Source organism: Pteropus vampyrus, unplaced genomic scaffold, assembly GCF_000151845.1.
Source record: "Pteropus vampyrus isolate Shadow unplaced genomic scaffold, Pvam_2.0 Scaffold3, whole genome shotgun sequence".
In the NCBI taxonomy this organism is placed as follows: Eukaryota; Metazoa; Chordata; class Mammalia; order Chiroptera; family Pteropodidae; genus Pteropus; species Pteropus vampyrus.
In genome coordinates this window covers 19,131,895-19,145,400 of record NW_011888784.1, presented here as the reverse complement: position 1 = coordinate 19,145,400, position 13,506 = coordinate 19,131,895, and positions in this window count along the sequence as shown.

The window sequence follows — 13,506 nt, the reverse complement described above, 5'->3', positions numbered from 1 at the left end:
TAAACCAATAAATAATCAATATAATTAAGATCTATAATATGTTTAAAAATTCTTTTTCATAGTATATTTTAAGTGCTTTGTAAAATCTAGCTCAAAGAGGGAGACTATAATATTTTTTTCCAAAAGAGATGGTGCTGTGAGAGTAAATAATAAGGAGATTGATATACTTTGGGGAGGATCAGGAAGATGTACGTGAAGAAGTGATGAGCAAATCAGAATAGCAAAAAGAATTTAAATAGATTTTAAATGAGTATAAGTTAAATTGTTGAGTTAAATTAGAGGGGAGGAATAAGCAACTTACACCCTATTTATTGCTCAGTAAATAGATTTACACATTTTTGAATGCTTCTTTGAGTCAGTTCACAAAGGAGTTTTAGTTGTGCAAGTGAAAAACTCTAAGTCTTCATAGTCAGTACCACGATAACCTAAAAAAGTGGCTAGAGCAAATACTTTCTAAGAAATATTTTTAAATTCTACATTGATATTTCTAAGATATTAAATCACACACACACACACACACACACACACACACACACACACACAAACAAACACACACACACATTTTCCATCTGGTATTGCCTACAATTCCACTACTAAAATAGGAACTTAGCCTAAGGCTTTCTTTTAAAATAATAGTTATATTCCTGGCCTGTCCATCCATTGGTCTGCCTGTCTGTTGCGTATAAGGCCTGGATGAATTTATTGATAGCCATAATCTTTTCTTTGGATAATAGCTAAAGCTAATGCTTTATCATTTGTACATCCCCGACAATCTCTTTCCTTATTCCTTAGGGTAGCCATCCCCTGCACCTCATCACTCTGTTGGATCTCTGAACAGACATCATCCTTAAAATCCCGTTTGTACCATTTGGATCAGGTCAGGAAGAGTAATAGCTCTAATCTTCTTGGAGTGATATTATTAATCCTGAGCAGGTGAGCTCCAAGGTACTTTTTCTAACCTACACATTTAGAAAGCTGGAGCTTTAGGGCTGTAATGAATAAAGCTAAAATGGAAGCCTGCAACATAAGGGAAAATGATTGTAAGATTAAGCTGTCCTTTAGGTTTGTACTTAAACCTTGTTTACTCTGTTAAATCAAGAGCTTTGAGAAAACTAAAGAGAAGTATTAAATGGTTCCCCATGTGAAGTGAATCAGAATATTTCCTATTGTTAGTGTTATTTTTTTTTTTAAATGGAGACTATAAATAATCACGGCTAAATAAATTTAAGTGGTTTAATATTCTAAGATAATTGCAATGGTTACATAAAGCATTTGATTTTAATTTCTTCATTAACCTGTTTCTATAACTGACCAATAAACAAATATATTTACGAGCCTACGAAATAAAAGTAAACTCTATTATTTTCCCTCTCCTCTATTCTATTAAAAAAACTTCATGCTTGTTGATCTAAATCCATTTCTCCTACATACAACAGAAAGGAGTGTGTCTTCTCTCTGTTATATATACTTGCTTTCACATAGGGGTCAATTTTCACTTGTTAATATTTCAGATACTCTTTCATTGTATTTTTTTTCCAGATTGAATATATTAACTAAATATTCTATCTTTAAATTCTATTTTTTAAATCTTATATCCACCTCCACTAAGAAAGATTTCTTAGTGGAGGTGGATATAAGATTTAAAAATTTTCAATCACCTCTCAGTGTCATGAGAGGATATGATGTTGGAGCAGATTCAAATAAAGAGGGTGTTGTTAAAATGTTTGGAAGTTTCAAGGTACGCCTTTTGACTTGACTTGTAAATATTTAAAAGTAGTTGAAAAGGAATTGTTTGACTTTGCTGTATTTTTTCTATTTACTGAAATAGTACAAAATTATTTTTCACATTGACAAAAATATATTTGTTTAGTGTTCCCCTGATTCATTAATCCTGCTATCAGGTTTTCATATTTTATTAACCATGATGGTTACATGTATTTTGTAAACTGTAAATGACATCTACAAAATTTAGGATCCTACCTGGTTAAGGCATGAGTATACACTGAAAATCTTAAGGTATGATAGAAGAATGCAATATATTCCACATAATCGTTGTAATGACTATGAACAATTTATTTAGTCTCTCTATACCTTAGTTTTCTCATCTGTAAAATGGGAGTATTGATATATATCTTTTTAAAAACAGTGCAACACATATTGCAGGTGTTGCTCTTAGTGCTTATGTGAATCCTCCTATCAACTCTATTGGCACCACTTTACATATGAGGAAACTGAGGCACAGAGATGTTAAGTAATTTTCCAAGGTTATACAGGTATTAAATTGTAGAGCCAATATTCAAACCCAGAAAGTCTGGGTCAAATTTCAAGAGCTTATGCATGTCATTATGCTATTTTGCTCTATCATGTAAGGTTTTATAGAAATAAAATAAATTAATTCACAAAACAGTGCTTAAAACATTGAAAGGGTCTTTATTGTATGAACTAATATAATGTTAAACATAATTATTATAATATTATTATTTAACCATAATTTTCTCCTTACCTGCTCAGTGGTAGGCATTATGTCAGTCATTTTGCAGTACTATTATTGTTATTATTGGTATTACTAGTTCTATTTTGCAGAGAACAATGTGAAGGCTCTGAGAATTTAAATTGCCCAAGTACAAAAAGCAGGTCGCAGATTTAGAAAAAAAAATTTATTAAAAGAATGCAGGTTTAAAGTTTAGGACCAAATTTATCTAATAATTTTATTGCTAACATTCAAATGAAGCAAGCTAATTTTAATATAATTTCTAAATCTTCAAAGCAGAAAAATAGTATGATTAAAGCAAAGAAACTCCAGGAAAATGAAAACAACAAAATAAAACATTTTTTTCCAGAAAAAATGAAACATAGGTTACCTAAAAAAGAATCTTTTCAAAATTATCATCATAAATATAAAAATTTATAATTTATGCAAAATGCTACATGTGTTGTAACAAAAAATAAAACTAGGATAATTCAAAGGAAGAAGGAAACATATAGGACAAAATAAGGCAATAATTTTTACCTCAAACTGTCAATATAAATAAATCTTAATATTAAATTTATTTTGCCCTCGAGATTGCCCAAGTAGTTCATGATGTTTCATATTTTGTTTTATAAATTACAAAATTGACTATCCCTCTCCTTAAAAAAATATGCAGCAGAACAAAGACCAAGAATAGTCAAGAGAGAATAACAATATGGAAAGATTTTCTCTCGTTAAAATAAAGTTATTACAAGTCTCTATTAATCAAGATAATATAACATTTGCATAGAGATACTAAATCAACCAATGAAACTGGAGAGTAGAAAAAGAAGCATATTTATGGGAAAAAAATGACATATTAGAAAAGTATGGCTTGTTTAATTGATGTTACTTGGAAAGTGCTTACTTTATACAAAATTTAATTTTATACTCTAAACTAAATTTCTAATAAGCCATAGAAACGAAAATAAAACATTTAAAAATACATACACAAACGATAAATATATGTCAGTAAAGAAAACTTTCATATATTGTCTAAATGTAAGAATTTATTCTTCCTTAATGTGAATTTTCATTATTTATTGCTTTTTATTTTTCTATTACTTCTTTTTTAAATTAACTTTATTGGGGTGACATTGGTTAATAAAAATTTGTAGGTTTAAATTGTATAATTCAATAATATGTCATATGTATATTGCATTGTGTGTTCACTTCTGAAAGTTAAATTTCCTTCTGTCACTATATATTTGACCACCTTTACCCTTGTCTACCTACCTGCTCCCCACTATTTCTCTGGTAACCACTAAATTGTTGTCCGTGTCCATAAGACTGTGTCTTGTTCATTTGTTGCTTTCAGTTTTATAATCCACATATGAGTGAAATCATATGGTTCTCAACTTTTTCTGTCTGACTTATTTTGCTTAGCATGATAAATCTCAAGATTCACCCATGTTGTCACAAATAGCAGTATTTCATCTTTTCTTATGGCTGAGTAATATTCCATTGTATATATATACCACATCTTTATGCAGTCATCTATTGAAGGGCATTTTGGTTGTTTCCATATCTTGGCCACCATGAACAATGCTGTAATGAACACTGGGGTGGATATATCTTCATGGTTAAATGTTTTCATTTTTTTTTTCTTTTAGCCTGTATATGTTTCTTCATATTAATCTGAAGCATTTTTTCTTTTGCATTTTATGACTCTAAATCAGATATGGCCATGTCTATTACAACATATTACAATGTCAATACATAGAAATTTTTATTAGTAAGAAAAAAATTATTTTGGAAATTATTACTTGTTAAAATTTATTTTAGAATAATTGGTTCTAGGTCTAGAGTGAAATATTTTCTCTCTCCTTTATTTGTTGTGTTATGAAATGTCTTTGATCTTTAATGTTCTCACTTGTTAAATAGGATTATATATCTCCCCGATTGAATTCTTCAAAAGACTCTAGTGAAATATGCCCTGGAAAGTTACAAACTGATCATTAATCTATAAACAATTTCAGGAGGCAATAATATGGACAAATGCCTTTCTTCTTCTCATGTATAAAATCTGTATGTGGTAGGTAGGAAAACTCTTATGATTTAATAATAGTTCTTTTTTTTATTTAAATGAATGTTTCACAGGAAGATGACATAATTGGTTAGAAAATTTTAGTGACAAGCATTTATCAAACAAAAAAGCTTTTCCCAATTTGCTAGGCAGATCAAGCTCAGAATTATAAGATTACATTCCAACTCACTAAACCATCTAGCAACCATCAAAATGTTCTCTGTATTTATGAGTTTGCTTCTTTTTTATTTATTTCATTCTTTAGATTCCACATATAAGTGAAATCATATGGCATTTATCTTTCTCTGTCAGACTTACTCTAATCAGCACAATACCTTCTAGATCTATCTGTGTTGTTGCAAATGGCAAGATTTAATTTTTTCATGGCTGAGTAATATTCCATTGTACATGTGCACCACCTCTTATTTATACATTCATTAATTGATGAACACTCAGGTCACCTCCATATTTTGGCTGTTGTAAATAATGCTGCAATGAAATAGGGATGCACATATGCCTTCAAAGAAGTATTTTGAGTTTCTTCGGATAAATGCCCAGGAGTAGGGTTACTGGATCCTTCTTTGTCTCTTGTTATGGCCTTTTATTTAAGGTTATCCCAGAATTTTTGTTGTTGTTGTTTCCATTTTCATGGAAATATCTTTTTCCATCCATTGCTTGATCCGAAGTGAGTCTCTTGTAGGCAGCATATGTACAGGTCTTATTTTGATTAGAGCATTTAATTGATTTACAATTAAAGTAATTGTTAATAGATATGTAGTTATTGCACTTTATTATTCATATTTTTTATCTTTTCTTTCCCTCCTTCTTCTTGAAGAAGTCCCTTTAACATTTCTTGTAATCCTGGTTTGGTGTTGTTGAACTCCTTTAGTTTTTTTTCTTGTCTAGAAAGCTCTTTATTTGTCCTTCGATTCTAAATGATAGCTTTGCTGGGTAGAGTAATCTTGGTTGTAGGTCCTTGCTTTCATCACTTTGAATATTTTGTGCCAAGTCCTTTTGGCCTGCAAGGTTTCTATTAAGAGATCGGGAACCATCTTCTAGGTAACTAACTGATTTTCTCTTGCTGCTTTTAAGATTCTCTCTTTGTATTTAACCTTTGGCATTTTAATTATGTGTCTTGGTTTGGGCTTCTTGGAGTTCATCTTGTTTGGAACTCTCTGTACTATCTGGGCTTATATGTCTATTTCTTTGTCAGGTTACGAAAGTTTTGCATCATTGTTTTTTCAAATAGGTTTTCGATTTCTTGCTCTCCCTCTTCTCCTTCTGGCATTCCTATGATGTGAATATTGGTACACTTGATATTGTCCCAGAGGTCCCTTAAACTATCCTCAATTTTTTGGATTCCTTTTTCTTGTTGCTGTTCTGATTAGGTTTTTTCTGCTACCTCATACTGTAAATTGCTAGTTTGGTCCTCTGTTTCATGTAATCTACTGTTGATTCCTCCCAAGGTATTCTTCATTAGTTACTGTATTTTTCATTTCTGACTGGATCTTTTTTTTATGTTTTCTATCTCCATTTTTATGTTTTCTATCTCTTTGTTAAAGTTCTCACTGAGTCTATCTACTCTTCCCCAAAGTTCATTGAACATTCTTATAACCAGTGTTTTAAATTCTGCATCTGGTAGATTGCTTGTCTCTATTTTGTTTAGTTCTTTTTCTGAAGCCTTGCTCTATTCTTTCATTTGAGACATGTTTCTTTGTCTTACCAGTTTGGCTGCCTCCATTTGTTTGTTTCTATGTATTAGGTATGGCTGCTAAGTCACTGGTACAGGCAGGGTTTCAGGTAATCTCCAGGACAGGGAGTGACTTAGCCAGGATGATGTAGACTCAGATATAACAGTGGCCTTTGTCTGTACACATGGAGAGGGGAGGGCTCAACAAACAATAGATTCTACCAACACTTTCTGGGAGAAAGCTATCCCTCTAGCCCTCTCTCTGAAGCCTAATTCAGTTGCTCCTTGTATGTTCTTGGCATCTTTCAAGCTGCTGCCTCAGCATTGGAGCTCAAAGTAAGTGAGTCTGTCAGTGAGTAAGTCTGTGTGCGAACCCCTAAGAGAAATGCCTGGCATTCCAGCTGCCCACTTTCTTATTCAGCCATAATCTCTTCTGGTTTCACAGATGGAAGTTGTGGGGACTTCTCTTCTAGGCATTAGAACCCTGGGCTGAGGAGCCTAGTGTGGGGCTGGGACCCCTCACATCTTAGGGAGGACCTCTACAGTCAATATATTTGTCCTGACTTTTAACCTTCGCACACAGGTACGGGACCAGCCAGTTCCATGTCTCCATCTCTCTTACTATTCTTGAGGTGGCCTCTTCTGTATGTCCTTAGTGCAGAAGTTCAGCTAGACTTCAGGCAATTCTCAATGATGGCTTTTCTGTAGTTTAGTTGTAATTTTGATGTGGCTGTAAGAGGAGGCAAGCACAGTATTTATTTACTCTGCTATCCTGTGCCATCTTGACCAGAAATCCTGTTTATTTTTTTAATAGCATTTTTCAAAATATAAAATTGTCTCATTTATATATTTATTTTTGTATTAAATTTTCCACCACTACAATTTTAGCTCTTCGAGAGATAGAATTATTTTGTCTCATTCACTAGCCTGCGTCTTATCTTTGATCAAGTCTATAAAATGGAATAACTGTAGTAAAAGATTGTGCAACAGTATATACTATTTAATATACTAATTAATATTAATATACTATTTAATATACTATTTAAATATAAAATATATAAATTATTTAGGATTATACCACAGAAAGGGCCTAGTAATAAAGACCTCAACAAAAATTTTTTCCATCACTCAGTAGCTATACAAATTTGGAAAACTTATATAAAGTCTCCTGAAGTCATTTAAAAAACTGAAGTAATGAGAGCTACTTCACTGTAATTTCAGTTTCTGGCATGTACTACAAGCTTAATGGCATGTTGTTGTTAATGTTCTTTAAAAAAATAGATTCTGGGATGCACGCCAATCCTTTTACCAATATTTGCCTAATTGTATAATTTGGAAATGTTAGATTTTTACTTTTAAATGCCAAATACATAATTGAAATAAATTATAATTAGTATATAAAAGGTCAAATATATCAGTAGATTAATTTGTTAAAAAGTAACTATTTTTCTCATAATATGAAAAATATTTCTAAAAAGGAACCTAGAAAATTGACTTTCTAATCATAATCCAAATCCTTAGCAGTCTTGTTGACATTTATAATGGAGCGATAGTACCTCATATGATCCACAAATGTTCTAATCTGTTAAGGAAAAGCGATGAAATGGTAGTACAACAATTGTCGTAAACAAAAGAAACAAAAGATTTTTTTGAGGGCTGCATGATTTTCCTTTCCTAGTTTTCTTATTACCCTGTGCTAAAATTTCTAAATGCACATAAACCACACATTGTATTCAAAAACATTATGTTGTAGAGTTCCCATGTAGCCATGTAGTTATCCATTATTGAAGTTTACAAAATCCACTGCTTTTTCCACTCTTTCCTTTCTCCTTTTGGTTACCCAGTAGTGCCATTGTAAAAACATTTACTTCACAAAATACCCAAAATACAGAAGAGAAAGATAAATGTGTATTTATTTCAGGAAACATATTGTTTTTTAAAATGTGCAGCAGCTTTGCTAATTTAGTAAGATATTAAAATGTATACAAATAAACTTCTTTTATCATTTGATTTTTGGACCAAAAAAAGAGTTCAACGGAAAGTGACTTTACAGTGTAATCTGATCGCAAATTCCAAAAAGGGCAGGTCATGGTGAGTAGTCACACCTCAGGCATTTAACCTTTTATAAAAAAGTTTACTTTTGCCTTAAGTAAGCTCTGTCCATTTTTTTTATGTATCTAAGTTAATACACCTTAGAAATAAACAGTGACCACCATGAAGAAAGCACATAATCTTGTTAACTATTCTATAATTCAATCCCCACCTTGCTTTTTCCCACCTCCGCATAATATTCCTTACCTTTCATCCTTAATTTAAAACTCTTTTAAAAAGTTGCAAAACTGTTTTTCTCTGGAGCATTTGAGATCTTGCACCCCAGCATATTCATCAGTTTGTATCATATCAACTATCATAAAAATTCTCTACAGATTTGGATGTTTTTTACATTGACAGACAACAAACCAGGGCTTAGAAAATAGTTGATTATTGATGTTGTAGAAAAGAGCAATTTTATTGTGTCCTCTAGTTATTAGCTTTGTATATGGTGTTCAGCATTGTATGCAGAATGTCCAGAGATAAACAACAATGTGATAGGGAAAGAAAAATGATAAAAATAAAATAATATTTTATTACATCATTAGTAGAAGTCAGAAAGTTAATGAGATGGAATTGAAGAAATGGATGACTTTTCAGATTGATGCCCAGATTGCATTTAAATGCTCAATAATATAAATGTTCCCTTGGGAAGAAAACAAAAAAGAGAAGAAAAATCTTTAATTGAATTGGTATTTTTTTTCCAAAAAAAAAAAAAAAACATGCTGAGAAAAAGATCGGGGATGACTAAGTTGACCATTAATTGGCAAGATTTGATTTAAAACTATCAATGGAAATGTGGGTTTAAGAGTTAAGTAAAATTATTGGGAAAAAATTATTGAGTTACTGAGTTATATTTATTGAGTTTTTTTATAGATAATGAGAAATCAAGTTTTCTTTTTGTCTTCTTAAGTTTATGCCTGTAAAATTACCTCTCAACCCCATCCTCGGCCTAAATTTCTTATTGATTTTAAGCAAAGACAGCTTTCTTGGTATTTTTAAATTATCAAGGCTTTATATCAAGGAATTATTCTCATTCATGCAATGTTCAGTTTATATTCTCATCTGAGCTTCTTGGATGGTAAGAAAAAATGAAAGCCTGTTGAAAGAACTGAGAATAAATTAGAGTGTAGACAAATACACTCTACAAAATACTCCACTGTGAAAAATAATTTTATACAAATTCACCTATAAGGCACAAAGATCTTTCTGGGAGAGAAAAGGATGAGAATGTTATGCATATCTGAGGCAGGTTTTCTCTGCCCTTTTCTCACCATTATATCCATTATCTTACATTTTTGCAGAAGTGGCAGTGTTCAATATCCACTGCCCTATGTAAGGTTAAAGGTAGAAAATGTTTGAAATAAAGAGTCAAATTTATTTTAGCTTTTTAAAAGTAAATATAATCTTGACTTTTTAAAAGCTATATAAAGCTCTATGCTTTTGCCTTCTTTCTCTTTATTTCTTCCTTTTTCCTTCTTTTCTTCCTTCCTTCTTTCGTCCCTTCTCTCCTTCCTTCCTTCCTTCCTTCCTTCCTTCGTTCCTTCCTTCCTTCCTTCCTTCTTTCCTCTTCCATTGCTTTTTTTTTTTCTTTTTCTTTCTTTTAACTAAGGATTGGCTTTGAATATTAAAGGTGAAGACACTTGTATTATACTATAAATCATAGAGTGGGAAAATGTGTTGACATTTCTCATTTAAAAAGAGGATAGAAGATGAGAAGCAAAGGACTATGACTAGTAAGCACCACTGAAACACCTCTTGCTCAAGTACTAGTAAATAGAAACACCGGGTAGAGTGACCCATATCTGAGAAAATCTTTGTTTCCTCTTCTTGTTGGGCCAGAAAACACAACTGATAAACTTCTTCAAAGATAAACTATTCATTATTAATAATATTAACAATAAAGAATAGCAGTAATTCTTTGGGAAATAATTGTGCAAATTCATATTTAGAAAGAGTCATCAAGTCATCTCTGCCTTGAATTTTCCATGTACAATCTCCCACGCTTCCCAAAATGAGTGAGTAAGAAGAAATAAATGGCCTGTGGACTTGGTGAGGCCTCTAGGTCAGATCAAGAAGTTGGATCTACACCTCTTTGGAGATCATGACCCCAGAACAGAAGTATTAAAGCATCTTCAGCAAGAACGAAGTTGAAAAAAAAGACCAAGAAGCCAAAAACAAACCAGATGAATCATGAAATAATATCAGTAGCAACCTCAAGCACAGGAAAAATAATATCTGAGGAGCAAGAGTAGAACCCCTCCTTACCTATACAGGTGTGACAAGTTTGAGTATTCAGGGAAGCAGACACTGAGATGTAAGGAAAGCTTGCTTAATCTTGTGAAGCTGATTTAACAAAGTCTCCATGAGCCCAAGAAGGAGTTCCAGAGCAAATATAAACAATTAATTCAATGTTGGGTAGAAATGACTAAGCCCTTGTATGAACACCTTGCTCAGTTATTGGCTGGTAGGCATTCAGAGAAGAGCATATACTTGGAGCATACCACTGCTTTGCTTAGTAGGATCCACCCTAAAAATTATGTGACCATGACTCAAAAGATGAGCTAAAAATTAAGGCTCTCATCTAACCACACTCTTTGTAGCTGGGCAGCAAGTCCTTTCCTGAAGATGGATCTCAGTATTGCATTTCCATGTCTTTCATACCAACATTGCCATTTTCAAGTCCCTCCTCATTTTCAAATAGTCCATCAACTACTCAAGCATAGGTCTTCCTTAGAAAAAAAGAGAATAGTGGAGATAATGATCTTGAACTGTTTATGCCAAGAAAAATTAAAGAAAAATGAAACTTACTGATTTCATTTTGCACTGTCAAAATTTGGTTTTCCTCTATAATAAAAATGAGGCTCAAGACCTAAGTAGCAGTTAGTAATAGAAGAATAAGTAGTTTAATCTCTATATACCATTTTTTTCTATTACAATAATATACACTGTATATGTTTTAAATATACAAAAGTAAGGGAATTATATTACAAAGAATTATCTATAATAGGTGTTTTAGTTCTAGATTCTAGATGCATTTAAGCATAGAATTAGATTACTAGATTTCAATGATGCATAAGCCAACTACTTACATAAATTCAGCATTTTTCCTTCAGAAGAGTATAAAGTTATATTCTAAAATAAATTAAAATAAATAGTAGTGAATTTTTCTCTCAGTGCATTGTACTAATTGGGCTGAAAGAATTAGCAGTGACTTCCAAATGCGATTATATCCACTTTTAAGTCTCTGGTGAAACTAAACAGCAATGTCGTGAAGAACTATAAAATGCAATTAATTAAGTCCTTATAGGAAAAGAATACAACATTCCAGATAAAAATAAAGGCAATTCACTCAAGAGGAAAGAGATTTAGTAAAGAAAAATGAAAACAAGTATAATAGAATTACACTGTCATTCATTTTCTCAAAGTTTCTCCAGGGACTCAAAATCTAAGGGAAATACAGTGGCTGTCAAGTACCCCTGCCTGTATCATAAGTGAGATGTTAGACTACTTATTACGATGTTCTAATAGACTATCAAAGAGGTTCTATAACATAACTTATCTCTTACCTCCAGGTTTTAAAGAATGAAAAAGACCAAGAAAGAAGATTACTTTGCAGGATTTGCAAGAGTGTTGTATATTCTACTCTTATCTCCATGGAGAAGGCAAGAGGGGAATGTTTCTCTTAGCCATAAGCCAGGTAGAGAGTCTTTAAGGAGGCCAACTACTCAGAGAGTTTAGTTTGGGGAGCATAAAGATTGTCATGAAAGGCTGTGACTAAATTGGACTGAGATGCAAAGCAGAGAGTAAGAGGAGGTATTGCACTGGGAACAGGCTATATCTCCATTTATTTCAGGACAAAGGTGCCTGATTAAAGGGATCACATGAGGAACATGGGTTGAAAAGAACAATGGTGGATTATGCTTCTGATTTACTGAGTTTGAATCATGTAATAAGCTAGATAAAAATGTTTAAATCAATTAAGAAACAAAAGCAGTTTAAATCAGTAATAATCAATTCCATCAATGTTTCAGTAGTAATACTACTGAATACACAGTTGGTTGCGATAAAAATTGAGAAAAATTTCATGGAAAGCAATTTTGCAAAGCCTTTCAAGAACTATAGAAAGACAGAAGAGTTTCATTTTTAGAAATATAATATGAATAATCTACAGAAATTTTTTAAAGTGTTGAATGATGATCATCATGATATTATCTTTGAGAAGAAGAGGATTGAGCAGTCAGCTTGTAATCTCTTTCCCAGCAGGTTATTCCCAGGAAAGAAAAAGGGCAGGTGACCCAGGTATAATCTCTTGGCATTATCTTCAGGTGAAGTAATCATAAATTTACGAAGTAAATTCCAAAACCTCACTGAGACTTGAATCAGTTGAAAAATGCACATTGTTCTTGGATAAGAAAACTAATATATTGAATCTTCCTAGGGCAATCTATAAATCTGGTATATTTTTTATTTAAATTTCTCCTTGGCTTTTTTGACATAATACTTTGTAATTTTTATATGCTCCTTTATCACTTCATTTAATATTTTTAATAGTTTGTCAATAGTGTAATATTTGTTTAAATAGTCTCTACTTTTTAACATAGTTTCAGGAATGTTGTTTCTAAAATTTAAATACTGGCATATTGATGCCTGTGTAATATCCTTTAGTGTTTCTCTGAATTCTTATAGTCAAAGTTCCCACTCATGGCAAGGGAATTCAGGTTCTCCAGGATCTACTGCCTGACTATACTTCCCATTTTGTGTTGCTTTCAATCCTCCAATGCATTTGGCTCATGCACTATGCTGTCTAATGTCTACTGACCAAATTTATTCTGTTCTCTTTGCCTATAATTAAACTCTTTACCCCATTATCTGCTCAGACAACCTCTCCTGTTCTTTTAACAAACAACCAAAATTTACTTCTGAAATATTACCAGATTTCTCATCTACCTCATCTTCTAGTAGAACACTCATGCCTTTTCCTCCCCTGAACTTGATACACACTTTTATTATAGCATCTATAATGTTTTATTACATCTGCATATTAGCATGTCAGTCTTTCTCAACTAGACGAAATGGTCCTGCTTTAACGATATTTGCGTACACAGTCAGATGGTTGTCACATGTCAAATTCATGAAAATCACTGAGTGAATGAATTTATTATTGAAGTTTCAATCATATTGTTAAAT